The sequence below is a fragment of the Orcinus orca genome, chromosome 2, assembly GCF_937001465.1.
Source record: "Orcinus orca chromosome 2, mOrcOrc1.1, whole genome shotgun sequence".
NCBI classification, from domain to species: domain Eukaryota; kingdom Metazoa; phylum Chordata; class Mammalia; order Artiodactyla; family Delphinidae; genus Orcinus; species Orcinus orca.
In genome coordinates this window covers 117,150,286-117,165,878 of record NC_064560.1, presented here as the reverse complement: position 1 = coordinate 117,165,878, position 15,593 = coordinate 117,150,286, and the positions used below count along the sequence as shown (strand labels likewise).

At 41.7% G+C, this 15,593-nt stretch overlaps 1 protein-coding gene across 2 annotated transcripts in view; it reads right to left on the bottom strand.

The window, feature by feature from the left end:
* DNAJC17 (DnaJ heat shock protein family (Hsp40) member C17) overlaps nt 1-15,593 on the bottom strand; it is a 39,007-nt gene that overhangs the window by 12,220 nt on the left and 11,194 nt on the right. The gene's annotated exons all lie outside the window — the stretch shown is intronic.

Below are 15,593 nucleotides of genomic sequence, written 5' to 3'. Positions count from 1 at the left end.
TAGAATTACTTTCTGTCACCCAGCATATTGGAGTCTGTCAGAAACTGTATAATAAGCCAGCAATTTTTATTATTTAATATTTGTTTGAATTTCTAAGAAGCCTGCCCCCTATATGCTTTGAAAGGTTTTGGCAATGTATTTAACTAGAGAATTAAAAATTGCACAGGTGATCCAGATTAAATAAGAAGTAACTATTTGAGCTGGTCAGCTGTTGGGGTGTGTGTTAATCTGGGTTTAAGTTTATTATCTGCTAGTGTCATCGACTGCAATTCATCCATATATACATTAAATGATCTTGTTCACTTTTTGAAGAGTTTAATTTAATTAACATTATGATTCTCTGTGGGGTTCCTCTCCCACCTGTCTGTATAGAAGGGGAGAATTAGACAAAGCGTTCTTCTGGAGAGCAAATAGGAATTGTTTGGAATGATTTAATCTTTTGTTGTTGTTGCTCAGTTGTGGTTCTGCATTCCTGGTAAATGATGAATGTTGCCATCAAAAGGCTGCCCCCTACCCTAATAAGGTTTGCTGGGCATTTGATGGCAGGAAGATTTTAAAAGCTAGACTGAAGTTGGTTTAAAATTTAGTCCTGTGAACCTGGCGATAAAGCAAAGGTTCTTTTTTGTAAATAATACTGGTTTGGAATAGTGATGTTAGACTTATCCTAATTTGTGAACAAGAGATTAATCTCTCCATGCATAGTTTTAGACAAAACTGTTTCAATAAAAGATTGCTGTCTTGTAACATAAAAAAAAAAAATTTAAATGTACTTTCCCTTTGACTTACTCTGGAATTTGGACTTGTAGAAGCATGCCAAAATAAATATGCAAGGATGTCCACTAAAACATAGTTTATATTAGCCCCAAAGTGGAGCCAACCAAAATCTCCAACAACGGAGACCCATTAAAAAAATTACCATAGACTGAAGTCTGTATGTGCTTTCTAGAAAGATCTTCAAGTCCTCATCACAAGAAAAAAAAATCATAACAATGTATGGTAACAAATAGCAAAGCATTATGTTGTACAAAATGTGCCAATTATACCTCAACTTAAGAAAAAGAAAGAAATATCTTCAAGGTATGGTGCATGAAAAAAACAAGGCTTAGTATATACAATGATCATTTTGGGGTCGAAAATAAGAAAATAAAAGAAATGTAAATAGTTAGAGACACTCGGGCATGTGCACAGCCCTTGTTTTCTCTTCTTTCCTCAAAGCAATCATAAACTTGTGGTTTCCTTTGGAAAGAAGCTGAAAGTGGAGGGGAAGGAAACATTTACTTCTCATTTTATACTTTTCTGTAGTTCAAATTTTCAAACCTTAAACACGTCTTACTTTATTATCTTTTTTATTGATAACAGGGGTTATCCTGGTGGCAAGGCTATGGTCCTTTTTTAGTTTTTATCTTTGCACCTCTCTGTATTAAAAAGAAAATGTTTTATTTCTTATATTAGTAAAAATTAGCAAAAATAAGCAAACATAGCCACCAAGATTCTCTTTTATATATTCCCCACACATAAGGGAAGGCAGAGCACAAAATCCCAGAAGCTACCCTCTGCTTCCTGAGGCCTTGCTCTCAGTTCTGCCTGCACACCTTACCTACTGCTCAAACCTCCTGGGAGGAGGAGCCTCTAGACCAGAACCTCTACCAGTAGCTAAGAAGACTGGCTTCCCAGGCTTCCCAGAGGGAACCAATAAACACTTCTATCCAAAGTGTGCTAAATAAGGGGCTTCGAGGCAAGCAGCCAGCACCCCCAGGGAAGGGCCTGCGGGCAGGTGCCTAACTCTACTCCCACCTCCAGAGCTAAGGAGGGCCAGGAGCCACCTAGCCCAGGACCTCTGGGGTGTGCTGCCACCTGCTGGGCCACGCCTAGAAACACACCTTCACCTGGCAGGGCAACCAAGCCCATCTAGCTCTCCTGGCTGAGCCTGAGGAAGCAGGAACCACTCCCAGGACAGGCTTTGAGCAGAGAGGGTGTAGATGTGCTTCCCTGCTCCCCAACCTTCCCAACTGCCCGCCTATGTTCACCTCCCACCCCAACTTAGGTCTTCACCATTAAAAAGAAATGACAACAATAACAAAATCTAGCTTTTTTCACTATTAAGAAATAATAATAAGGGAAGGGGAGGTGATAGTTTTATATATAGTCTCACACTTGGAATGTCATCTTTACTCTTTTTTTTTTTTTTTTTTTTTTTTGCGGTACGCGGGCCTCACTGTTGTGGCCTCTCCCGTTGCGGAGCACAGGCTCCAGACGCGCAGGCTCAGCAGCCATGGCTCACGGGCCCAGCCGCTCCGCGGCACGTGGGATCTTCCCGGACCGGGGCACGAACCCATGGTCCCCTGCATCGGCAGGCGGACTCTCAACCACTGCGCCACCAGGGAAGCCCTTGTTTTGTGTTTTATAATTCATTTTATATGTTCCATATCAGAAGATTGTTTTTTTTTTTTCACTTAAACAGGAAAACAAAACTGTTCAAACAAAAAACTAATTATATAATAATGGGAAATACTCTACATATATTAATTTGCTTCCTTATCAATTCTCTTTCCAGAATGTGTTCCTTTGACATATGTCTTTAACTGTCTCAACAAACTTTATTTGAAGCAATAGTACAACTGGACCTAGGTCACCTCACTCCCTGTCTGGGTGGACCCCCATCTTACCCCCACCCCTCCAGCCTCCCACACTCCCAACATCTACAACCAAACACAACTGCCCCAATCAATTTGATGTATCCTGGACCCCTATTCCCTCAAGGCCTGACTGGGCCTCCATTTCCAAATCACCCTTTAAAGGTGTAAGGGGTTGAACATTCTGTGTTTCAAGAACCTATTGGAAAAATTTACCAGTCTCATGAGTAGGGGGAGAGGTGAGGCCAGAAAGTCAAGGTCAGGCTGGTATTCATTTTTAGAGAGGAATGTCTAAGGGTAGGAGGGGAGCTCTCCTACAGCCCTTCAGTACAGCACCGAATCTACCCTACCTCCCAGGTCCACTCATGGAGCAGCTAGGATATGGAGGGGCTGAGCTGGAGCTGGGGATACAGAGGAAAATCAGGAATTTCCCTGACACTGAAGAGGAGGGACACTGCTTAGCAAGGAAGATGGCTATGAAAACAATGAATTACACTGAGGTTGTAAGATGCCTGTAAGAGAGGGCCCTAAGAATGGAAACAAAGAGAAAAGAATGGCTAATTTTAGCCCTGAGGGCCTCACAGAGGAGGCAATATCTGAGCTGGATCTGAAAGGTGAGTAACAGTTCTCCAAGCAGGGCCAGAAAGGGTATTCAAGACAGAGGATGTGGAACAGCCCAAATTCTCTTCAAGCCCCAGACAAGCTTAGAGAAGAAATATGTTTTCCTTTACTGAGGAATAAGTACTGAGAACAGAAAAAGACATGAAAAAGGAGAGACATGGTTGCAATAAAACATGGGAATAAAAATAATGTTTTTGTCAAAGAATATTTTGGTTAATTAAAAAAAAAATTCAACCAAAGAAAAGTAATAGAAGAAAACCAGGAAAAGAATAAATTCATACCAACAAGTTTTAACACACAAACTTGGGGTGAAGAAATGCTAGGGAATGAGAGCATACATGTAGGCAAAGAAATGCAAACTGGGCTGAGAAGAGGAGAAAAAGATTAAAGTTAACTCAGGTATGATACTGAAAGTACAAGAAAGTTAACGTGATTCATAAGGTATGTGTAATTCATAAAACACAGAGTAGAACAATTAGAAGGGAAAGCCCCACAGTGCATATGAGCAGGGCGAGATGTGGAGAGCCTTCTGAGTTCAAAAGTAATGAACCAGGATGAATGACTGAGGAGGCATTTGGGGTCTCCAAGCCCAAAGAACTTGAACCTCAAAGTTCTCTGTGACCTAATCAAAGTTTATTGTAAAGCACAAAGGCAAGATTAATGGAACATATAAGCATGGCCAAGAAACAAATAGTAATAAATGTAAAAATTCAATGTATAGTAAAAAGTATTACTAAAATCCAATACACTGAGTGAAAAAAAAAAGGTTTTAGCTCTTCATCTCAAACCCTATACCAAAATAATTCCAGATAGATAAAAAAACTAAATACAAAAAAAGAAACTAAAAGAACCTAAAGAAAGAAAATGATGGTAAAGAAAGAAAATGATGGGACTTTTAATCTGCTTTTAGGATGGGGAAGAAATTCCTAAGCATTAAAACAAGGGAAGGAATCACACATGCATGCACACACACATGCATACTTATACAAAATGAATGAATTTACAAATGAAAAAATTTTAATTTCTCTAAGTAAAAAATCATAGACAAAATTAAAAGATGAGGGATATGATAACAGAGAGAAGTATGTGCATGAAATATGACACACAACACAGTCTTCACTATGCAAAGAAATCATGCAGAAAAAGACAAGCAAGAAAAAGACAAACAACAAGAAAACAGAAAGAACATGAAGAAACAATTCATAGAATATAAATGGTTAATAACAAGAAAAATGTGCACAGCAAAGGAAACAATAAACAAAATGAAAAGAAAACCCTCAGAATGGGAGAAAATATTTGCAAATGAAGCAACTGACAAGGGATTAATCTCCAAAATATACAAACAGCTCATGCAGCTCAATATCAAAAAAACAAATGACCCAATCAAAAAACGGGCAGAAGACCTACATAGACATTTCTCCAAAGAAGACATACAGATAGCCAACAAACACATGAAAAAATGCTCAGCATCACTAGTTGTTAGAGAAATGCAAATCAAAACTACAATGAGGTATCACCTCACATTGGTCAAAATGGCCATCATAAAAAAATCTACAAACAATAAATGCTGGAGAGGGTGTGGAGAAAAGGGAACCCTCCTACACTGTTGGTAAGAATGTAAATTGGTACAACCACTATGGAGAACAATATGGAGGCTCCTTAAAAAACTAAAAATAGAGCTACCATATGACCCAGCAATCCCACTCCTAGGCATATATCCAGAGAAAACCATAATTCGAAAGGATGCATGCACCCCGATGTTCATTGCAGCACTATTTACAATAGCCAGGACACAGAAACAACCTAAATGTGCATCGACAGAGGAACGGCTAAAGAACATGTGGTACATATACACAATGGAATATTACTCAGCCATAAAAGGAATGAAATAGTGCCATTTGCAGAGATGTGGATGGACCTAGAGATTGTTGTATATACTGAAGTAAGTCAGAAAGAGAAAAACAAATATCGTATAATATCACTTGTATGTGGAATCTAGAAAAATGGTAGAGATTAATTTATTTGCAAAGCAGAAATAGAGTCACAGATGTAGGGAATAAACTTATGGTTACCAAGTGGGGAAAGGAAGGGTGGGATAAATTGGGAGATTGAGACTGACATATATACACTACTACGTATAAAACAAATAACTAATGAGAACCTACTGTGTAGCACAGGGAACTCTACTCAATGCTCTGTGGTGACCTAAATGGGAAGGAAATCTAAAAGAGAGTGGATATATGTATATGTATGACTGATTCGCTTTGCTGTACAGCAAGAAACTAACACAACATTGTAAAGCAACTATACTCCAATAAAAATTAATTAAAAAGAAAAACATGAGGGATTTCCCTGGTGGCGCAGTGGTTAAGAATCCGCCTGCCGGGCTTCCCTGGTGGCGCAGTGGTTGAGAGTCCGCCTGCCGATGCAGGGGACACGGGTTCGTGCCCCGGTCTGGGAGGATCCCGCATGACGTGGAGCGGCTGGGCCTGTGAGCCATGGCCGCTGGGCCTGCGCGTCTGGAGCCTGTGCTCTGAGGCGGGAGAGGCCACAACAGTGAGAGGCCCGGGTATCACAAAAAAAAAAAAAAAAGACAGAGTGGCTGGGACTTCCCAGGTGGTCCAGTGGTAAAGAATCTGCCTTACAATGCAGGGGACGCAGGTTCAATCCCTGGTCAGAGAACTAAGATCTCACATGCTGCCGGGCAACTAAGCCCGAGTGCCACAACTACTGAGCTTATGCGCCTCAACCAAATCCTGCGTGCCACACACTACAGAGCCCACACTCTCTGGAACTGCATGCCACAACTACAGAGCCCACCTGCCCTGGAGCCTGCACGCCACAACTAGAGAAGAGAAAATCCACATGCCACAACTACAGAGAAGCCCACGCACCACAACAAAAAGGCTGCACGCTGCAACGAAAGATCCCCCATGCCTCAATGAAGATCCTGCATGCCACAACTAAGATCCGATGCAGCCAAAAACAAACAAACAAACCACAAGACCCCTCTATATGCTGCCTACAAGAGACTCACTTCAGGGGCTTCCCTGGTGGTGCAGTGGTTGGGAGTCCGCCCGCCGATGCAGGGGATGCGGGTTCGTGCCCTGGTCCGGGAGGATCCCACATGCCGCAGAGCGGCTGGGCCCGTGAGCCATGGCCACTGAGCCTGCACGTCCGGAGCCTGTGCTCCGCAGCGGGAGAGGCCACAACGGTGAGAGGCCTGCGTACCGCAAAAAAAAAAAAGAGAGACTCACTTCAGATGTAAGGACACACACAGACTGAAAGTGAAGGGATGGAAAAAGATATTTCATGCAAATGAAAACCAAAAAAAGCTGGGGCAGCTATACTTATATCAGACAAAATGGGCTTTAAGACAAAGACTGTAATAAGAGACAAAGAAGGTCATTACATAATGATAAAGGAGTCAACCCATCAAGAGGATATAACATTTGTAAATATTTATGCACGCAACACAGTAGCACCGAAATATATAAAGCAAATATTAACAGACCTAAAGGGAAGCATAGACAGCAATACAATGATAGTAGAGGATTTTAATACCCCTCTTTTGTCAATGGATAGATCATCCAGACAGCATATCAATAAGGAAACATTGGCCTTAAATGACACATTAGTTCAGATGGACTTAACAGACATACATATAACACTCCACCCAAAAGCAACAGAATAGGGGCTTCCCTGGTGGCATAGTGGTTAAGAATCCACCTGTCAATGCAGGGGACACAGGATTGAGCCCTGGTCCGGGAAGATCCCACATGCCACGGAGCAAATAAGCCCATGCGCCACAACTACTGAGCCTGCACTCTAGAGCACGTGAGCCAAAACTACTGAGCCTGCATGCTACAACTACTGAAACCTGCATGCCTAGAGCCCGTGCTGTGCAACAAGAGAAGTCACTGCAATGAGAAGCCCATGCACCGCAACAGAGTAGCCCCCACTCGCTGCAACTAGAGGAAGCCTGCACACAGCAACAAAGACCCAATGCAGTCAAAAATAAATAAATAAAATAAATTAAAAGAAAAAAAAAGCAACAGAATACACATTCTTCTTAAGCACACATGGAACATTCTGCAGGACAGATCATATATTAGGCCACAAAACAAGTCAATAAATTTAAGAAGACTGAAATCGTATCGAGCATCTTTTCTGACCACAATGGCATGAAACTAGAAATCAATTACAAGAAGGGAACTGGAAAATTCAAATATGTGGAGATTAAACAACATGCTACCAAACAACCAATGGTTCAAAGAAAGATCAATGAAAGCAAGATCTTTTTTTTTTTTTGAAAAGATAAGACAGATGAACTTTTAGCTAGACTCCCCAAGAAAAAAGAGAGGACTCAAATAAATAAAATTAGAAATGAAAGATGAGCCATTATAATTGATATCATAGAAATACAAAGGATCATGAGACTACTCTGAACAATTATATGCCAAAAAATTGGACAACCTAGAAGAAATGGATAAATTCACAGAAACATACAACCTACCAAGACTGAATAATGAAGAAACATAAAATCTGAACAGACCAATTGCCAGTAAGGAGGTTGAATCAGTAAATAAAAATCTCCTAATAAACAAAAGTTCAGGACCAGACAGCTTCACTGGTGAATTCTACCAAACATTTAAAGAAGAATTAGGGACTTCCCTGGTGGCGCAGTGGTTAAGAATCCGCCTGCCAATGCAGGGGACATGGATTCAATCTCTGGTCCAGGAAGATGCCACATGCCGCAGAGCAGCTAAGCCCGTGCACCAAAACTACTAAGCCTGCACTCTAGAGCCTGCGAGCCACAACTACTGAGCCCGTATGCCACAACTACTGAAGCCTGTGTGCCTAGAGCCCATGTTCCACAAGAGAAGCTACCTCAATGGGAAGCCCGCACACTGCAACGAAGAGTAGCCCCCACTCACCACAACTAAAGAAAGCCTGCGCACAGCAATGAAGACCGAACACAGCCTAAAATTTAAAAAAATTTTGTTTAAATAAATTTTTAAAAGTTAAAAAAAAAATAAAGAAGAATTAATACTAATCCTTCTCACTCTTGCAAAGAATAGAAGAGGAGGACACATTTCCAAACTATCTTTGCAAGGCCAGCATTATTGCCCTGATACCAAAACCAGACAAGGATGCCACAAGAAAAGAAAATTATAGGCCAACACCCATAATGAACACTGATGCAAAAATTGTCAACAAAATATTAGCAAACAGAATTAAACAATAATATGTACATTAAAGGATCATACATAATGATCAAGTGGGATTTATTCTAGGGATGCAAGGATAGTTCAACATCCACAAATCAATTAATGTGAAACACTATATTAACAAAATGAAAGATAGACATCTTATGATCATCTCAAGAGATGCAGAAAGGCATTTGACAAAATTCAACATCCATTTATAAAAACTCTCAACAAAGTGGGTATAGAGGGAATATACTTCAACTTAATAAAGGCCATATATGACAAGTCCACAGCTAATATCATGCTCCATGGTGAAAAGCTGAAAGCTTTGCCTCTAAGAATCAGGAACAAGACAAGGATGCCTACTCTACCCTCTTTCATTCACCATAGTACTGGAAGTTCTAGCCAGAGCAATTAGGCAAGGAAAAGAAATAAAAGGCATCCAAATCAAAAAGGAAGAAGTAAAGCTGTCATTATTTGCAGATGACATATTATATATATAGAAAACCCTAAAGAGTCCACCAAAAAAAATGTTAGAATAAAAGAATTCAGTAAAGTGGCAGGATACAAAATCAATACACATAGTGCATTTCTAGGCACTAATAATGGATGATCAGAAAGAGAAATTAAGAAAACAATCCCATTTACAATTTCATCAAAAAGAATAAAATACCTAAAAATAAATTTAGCCAAGGAGGTGAAAGATTTGTACACTGAAAACAAAAAGACAATGATTAAAGAAGTTGAAGAAGACCAAATAAGAGGAAAGATATTCCATGCTCATGGTGTGGAAGAATTAATATTGTTTAAATGTCTTTACTACCCAAAGCAATCTATGGATTCAATGCAATCCCTATCAAAATTCCAATGGCATTTTCACAGGAAAAAAAAAAATCCTAAAATTTGTATGGACCCACAAAAGACCCCAAATAGACAAAGCAATCTTGAGAAAGAAGAACAAAGCTAGAGGCATCATATGTCCTGATTTCAAACTATTTACGAAGTTACAGTAATCAAAACTGTATGGTATTGGCATAGAAACAGACACCTTGATCAATGGAACAGAACAGCCCAGAAATAAACCCACATATACAGTCAATTAATTTACAACAAAGGAGCCAAGACTATGTAATGGGGAAAGGACAAAGAGGCCAAGAATATGCAATGGGAAAAGAACAGTCTCTTCAATAAATGGTGTTGCGGGGAGGGGAGGGATAAATTAGGAGCTTGGGATTAACATACACACACTGCTGTATATAAAACAGATAACCAACAAGGACCTACTGTATAGCACAGGGAACTCTACTCAGTATTCTGTAATAACCTACATGGGTAAAGAATCTGAAGAAGAATGAATATATGTATATGTATAACTGAATCACTTTGCTGTACACCTGAAACTAACACAACATTGTAAATCAGCTATACTCCAATAAAAAAATTTTCCCCAATAAAATTTTAAAAAATAAAAAATGGTGTTGGGGAAATTGCATTCCCCATTTTGCATTTTGCCACATGCAAAAGAATGAAACTGGATTGCTATCTTACCCATACACAAAAATTAACTCAAAATGGATTAAAGACTTGAAAGTAAGACCGGAAATTATAAAACTCCAAAAAGAAAACATAGGGAGTAAGCTCCTTAACATTGGTCCTGGCAATGATTTTTTTTTTTTTGGATTTGAGAGCAAAAGCAACAAATGCAAAAAATAAACAAGTGGGACTACATCAAACTAAAAAGCTTCTGCACAGCAAAGGAAACCATCAACAAAATGAAAAGGCAAACTATGGAATGGGAGTAAATATTTGCAAATCATATATCTGATAAGGAGTTAATATCCAAAATATAGAAAGAACTCATACAATTCAATAGCAAACAAACAAACAAAAAACCCCAAAAACAAAAAACAACCTACAAACAAACAACAAAAAACCCAATCTGATTAATAAATGGGCAGAGGATCTGAACAGACATTTTTCCAAAGAAGATATACAGATGGCCAACAGGTACATGAAAAGGTGCTCAACATCACTATCCATCAGGCAAATGCAAATCAAAATCACAACAAGATACTACCTTACCAAAAAGACAAGAGTAAGTGTTGGTAAGGATGTGGAGAACAGGGAACTCACGTGCACTATTAGTGCAGCCACTATGAAAAACTGTATAGAGATTCCTCAAAAAATTAAAAATAGAACTACTGGGAATTCCCTGACAGTCCAGTGGTTAGAACTCTGAACCTTCACTGCCAAAGGCCTGGATGGATCCCTGGTCATGGAATTAAGATCCCACAAGCCGCACGGCATGGCCTAAATAAATAAATAAATAAATAAATATTTTAAAATAAAAAACAGAACTACCAAATGATCCAGCAATTCCACTTGTGGGTATTTATCCAAAAGAAATGAAAACACTAACTTGAAAATATAATGCACCCCCATGTTCAATGCAGCATTATTTACAGTAGCCAAGACATGGAAACAACCTAAGTGTCTACTGATGGGTGAATGGATAAAGAAGATGTGAGATTATACATATACATACACACACACACACACATATACACACAGATAGACAGATATACTCATTCAGCCATAAAAAAGGAAATCTTTCCATTAGACAATATGGATGGACCTTGAGGGCATTATGCTGAGTGAAATGAGTCAGACAGAGAAAGACAAATATCATATGATCTTATTTACATGTGGAATCTAAAAAACAAACAAACAAGTAACAACTCATAGATACAGAGAACAGATTGGTGGTTGCTAGAGGCAGGCAGTTGGGGGAGGGTGGGGGGAGCAAAATGTCAAAATGTACAGACTCCCAGTTATGAAATATATAAGCCATAGGGATGTAATGTACAGCATGGCAACTACACTTAATACTGTACTGTTTATTTGAAAGTTACTAAGAGAGTAGATCTTAAAAGTTCTTATCACAAGAAAAAACAAATTTTAACTATGAACAGTGATGGGTGTAATTTACTTAGACTTATTATGCTCATCATTTCACAATATATACATCAAACATATCGAATCATTATGTTGTATACCTGAAACTAATATGTTATATGTCAATTATATCTAGAAAAACAGGGGACTTCCCTGGTGGCGCAGTGGTTAAGAATCCGCCTGCCAATGCAGCGGACATGGGTTCGAGTCCTGGTCCGGGAAGATCCCACATGCCGTGGAGCAACTAAGCTCGTGCACCACAACTACTGAGCCTGTGCTCTAGGGCCCATGAGCCACAGCTACTGAAGCCCGCGTGCCACAACTACTGAAGCCCCAGCACCTAGAGCCCGTGCTCTGCAACAAGAGATGCCACAGAAATGAGGAGCCCGTACACCACAACAAAGAGTAGACCCCGCTTGCGCCAACTAAAGAAAGCCTGTGTGCAGCAACAAAGACCCAACACAGCCAAAAATAAATAACAAATTTATTTTTAAAAATAAAAAAGCAAAAAACCAGGGATGTTGAGCTTCTTTCAACTATTCTAAGCTAGGAAGTAGCATGGTTCACGGAAAGAAAGAAGGCTCTGGAGTCTAACATGTGTTTTCAAATTTTGAATCTTCCGCATACTACTAGTGTGACCTTGGGCAAATTACTGGATCTCACTCAGCCTTAGGTTCTTCAACTATGAAGTGTGGGAAGTATCCCATACACATAGGGCTGTTGTGAGGATTAAAGAAAATAACCCATGTGAAGTACCTAACAAAAACCAGGCACTCAATATAAGGTCCAAACCTCTTGTTTATCCACTCCCGAGAGGGAGGTAAATTGTGACACCAGCCCAGGACAATGCCAACCTGACAGGAACTCCAGGGATGGACATGGGTCCACAATGGGCCCAGGTGAGTCCAGTATGAATTCTTGAGGTGTACAACAAGGCTGGTTTCAGGTCTGCTGGGGGCAGTTCTAAAATTCTATCCTTGGTTAGCCCCCAGGGGCTCTGAACTACTCTCATTCAAAGTGTAGGGGGTATGGGTAAGTAGCCTGAGATCTTCCAGAGTGGCCATGAACCAAAACCCAGCTGGCCTAAGAATGCTGGCCAAGTGTGTCTGTCCTGATTCACTAGTTATTACTATGGTCAGCTGCTAAGCCTGCCCTGGGCAAAGCCCACTGCTAGGTTTTAGCCTTGAAGGCCAGTTCTGACTTTGAACCGGTTGGCCTGGAGTTTGGTGTTTTGTGTTACAAATAAGACTCCCAGCTTTGCCCAGCCCTCCTGGAGTGACTGGTGCCTGAAGAATTTCTCATCATGTAAACACAACTCTCCTACAGCAGGCCTTTGAAAAGCTTCCGTGTCGGTATTGTTTATTATGAAATATTCTACCTTATTAGCTAGCAGCTCAAGAGGCTGGATTCAGGGCAAAAAGATGCAACAATATTTTTCTTAACTATGATAAGTTGGGAAGGAAGAGGAACTTTCAGAAGAACAAAGAAACAGTAGGACCCTACATGTAATGATGTGAGAGAAAGACAGGACCATCTAATCCCAGGCATTCGGGTTGGCAGCTCCTCTATGAAACCGAGTCTGCAAGTGCTGGGACACCTAGGCAAGGTTGAAGCAGCCACTGGAAGGTGCCAAAAGCTACTGAATTGTCTTAACACTTGCAGTTTTCCTTCCTTACCTATAGGTTTCTCCTAAATCCCCAGGTTTCCCTAGCACTTGGAAACATTCATTTGCATTTCCTGAGACTTCACAGAAAAGAGCTAGGTGACAGTTGAGGGGCCTCTCACCCAATGCCCCCTGCCCAGACCATGGTTTTTCAGAGGACCAGGCTGTCTCCAAGGCTCAGCCCCAGAATAACAGAGATCTCAGATGAACATAAGCTCCACGAGGACTTTAAACTCCAATTTGCAGAAGTGTGGTCTTCCTCCTGATGTCTTTCTAAAATATTACTCCCTTTCCCCATCCTAGGACACTACTTGAATTTAATCTGTCTGCCATATCTCAGGATCATCATTCAGAACAGAAACTACTGAACAGTACATGTTCAGATGCTACTGAGGGCAGAGTCAGGCTTTCCCTACGCTTCCTTAGGTGGTAATGATCTTAAATTCTACTCTTTTTATAGTTTCTCTATCTCCTCCCCAGTCAGCCTCTACTAGACTGTGCCAGATGCCAGCCTGTCTCTGGAAGTGCTTATAATCTGCTGTTTCTTTTCTGGTATGGTCTGGAAAAACAGATAAACTGGTTATGATTGTGCCTCAAATGAGGGAATACAGGTATAGGAAATTATGGGGGTTCTTACGAATAAAGGGAATGTGCTTTAGGGGGCAGGGAGTTTTGCCTATCCCCAGGGGCCAGAACTGTGCACTGGACAGCACCTGGTACTCAGTAGGCACACAGTAAACATCTATTGAATGAAAGGGGCACATGTCCATTTGTTCTCAACCAAACACAATTAGGAAGCCTCAACTATGTCAATTACTTCAGGCCTATTGAAGAGCAGAAGGAAGTGGGTGCTATCCCAACCCTAGGAGACCTTCCCACACTATTTCATAATTTCCCCTTCTACCTGCTAACACTTCCTTTTGAGAAACTAAACCTGGAAAAGGGAAGAAATCACTACCGCAGACTGATAAGAGAACTGCAGTGGGAACTAAATGTTATCCCCCCAGAGCCCACATCACAGAGGCGAATAATGAGTCATGAATTAGCAGCCACCCACTCAGCCCTTCCCGGAGCTCCATAACTGATTTCGCCACTCACAGCAACCTGAGCCCAGAGCAGGGAAAGGAGCCTGGAGCTGGGTCTCCCGCCATCTCCACTGCTTGGCGCCAGGCACACAACAGGGCCTCTGACAATCCACCTGCCTTCAGTTTCACCTCTTATAAGGAATGAACTCCTGACTCACACAAAAAAGCCAAGCACTAAGGGGTCCAATAAATATAAAATAGCCACCATTAAACTTAAAAGAAAAGTGCCCTACATAGAAGAGATCATTATTTTTTAAAAGGCTGCTATCCTTTCTTATAATAAAACTTGGAGCCAAGTAAGCAGTACAAGTAATTAAGCCCAGTTCTCAAAAGCCAGACTCGTAGGTCAGACTCAGATACGGAGGGCACACAGGGAGGTCACTCTATGTGACAACAGGTACTGAATGAACAAACCATTCCAGTGAATCAGCTAGGAAGCCACTACAGGCCCGGTTCCAGGAATGGGAACAGTCAGTAATCTAGGCCTGGGCAGTAATTTCTCCCTAAGCCTGGGGGAGGCAGACAGTTCCCTAAGCCTGGGGGAGGCAGACAGTTCCCTAAGCCTGGGGGAGGCAGACAGTTCCCCAACCCTGTACTAGCCACACCACCAGAGGTTATGTGACTGCCTGATGTCATAGGCAGGAAGTAAACCACAGAGCTCTAGGCACTTACCTGGAAGTCCCCTCTGCCTAAAAGATTGGCCACTTTCATTCCTTACAGCCTGTGGTCCACACTGCAACAGCACTACATAGAAATTCCCAAATTCCTGCGGAAACCAGACTGCTCCAAAGGCTCTGAGCAAGCAGGGTGCCAGCCACCCCTCAGACCAGCACGCTTAGTTCAACATTCCCAAAATGTGGGCCTGCTGGTGGTAATGAGATGCTGGGGACACCCGGACCTCACACCAACATCTCTTGTAGTCTGCTAACCACGGCCCACAGTCCAGACTCAGGACAGTGACCTGTGCAGCCTGAACCAACTGAGACCATGCACAGGGCCTGGGCTGCTTCTCCCCATATGTTGCCCCTATGCACCCTAAAGGATCTGGATCCCCAGCCCATCCCTGAGGTCACTCTTCTGGTCCTCGTACCCCTCGGGCTCTCACCTCTGGGTCCCCCTTTAGCACTCCCAGTATCCCTTCCTGGGCCTCAACCCCTTCCCTGCCCTCCTTCTCAGCCCACTTCCCCAAGCCAGCTATCAACCGGGCGCACAGTCTACAGCCCTCCTCCTCCTCCGATGCCCCCTTCTCTCAGGCCCCGCCTCTCCCTCCCACCCTTACCCTAAGCAGGCTTACATCATGCTGAGACTCCAAAATCCTCACCTGCATTCTTCTATCAGGTTGGAGATTCCCACCCCTCAGATCTGTCAGATACCCTGGGTCTGGCGGCCCCTCACCTCTCCCCACAGCCTGCTGTCACTCTTAACC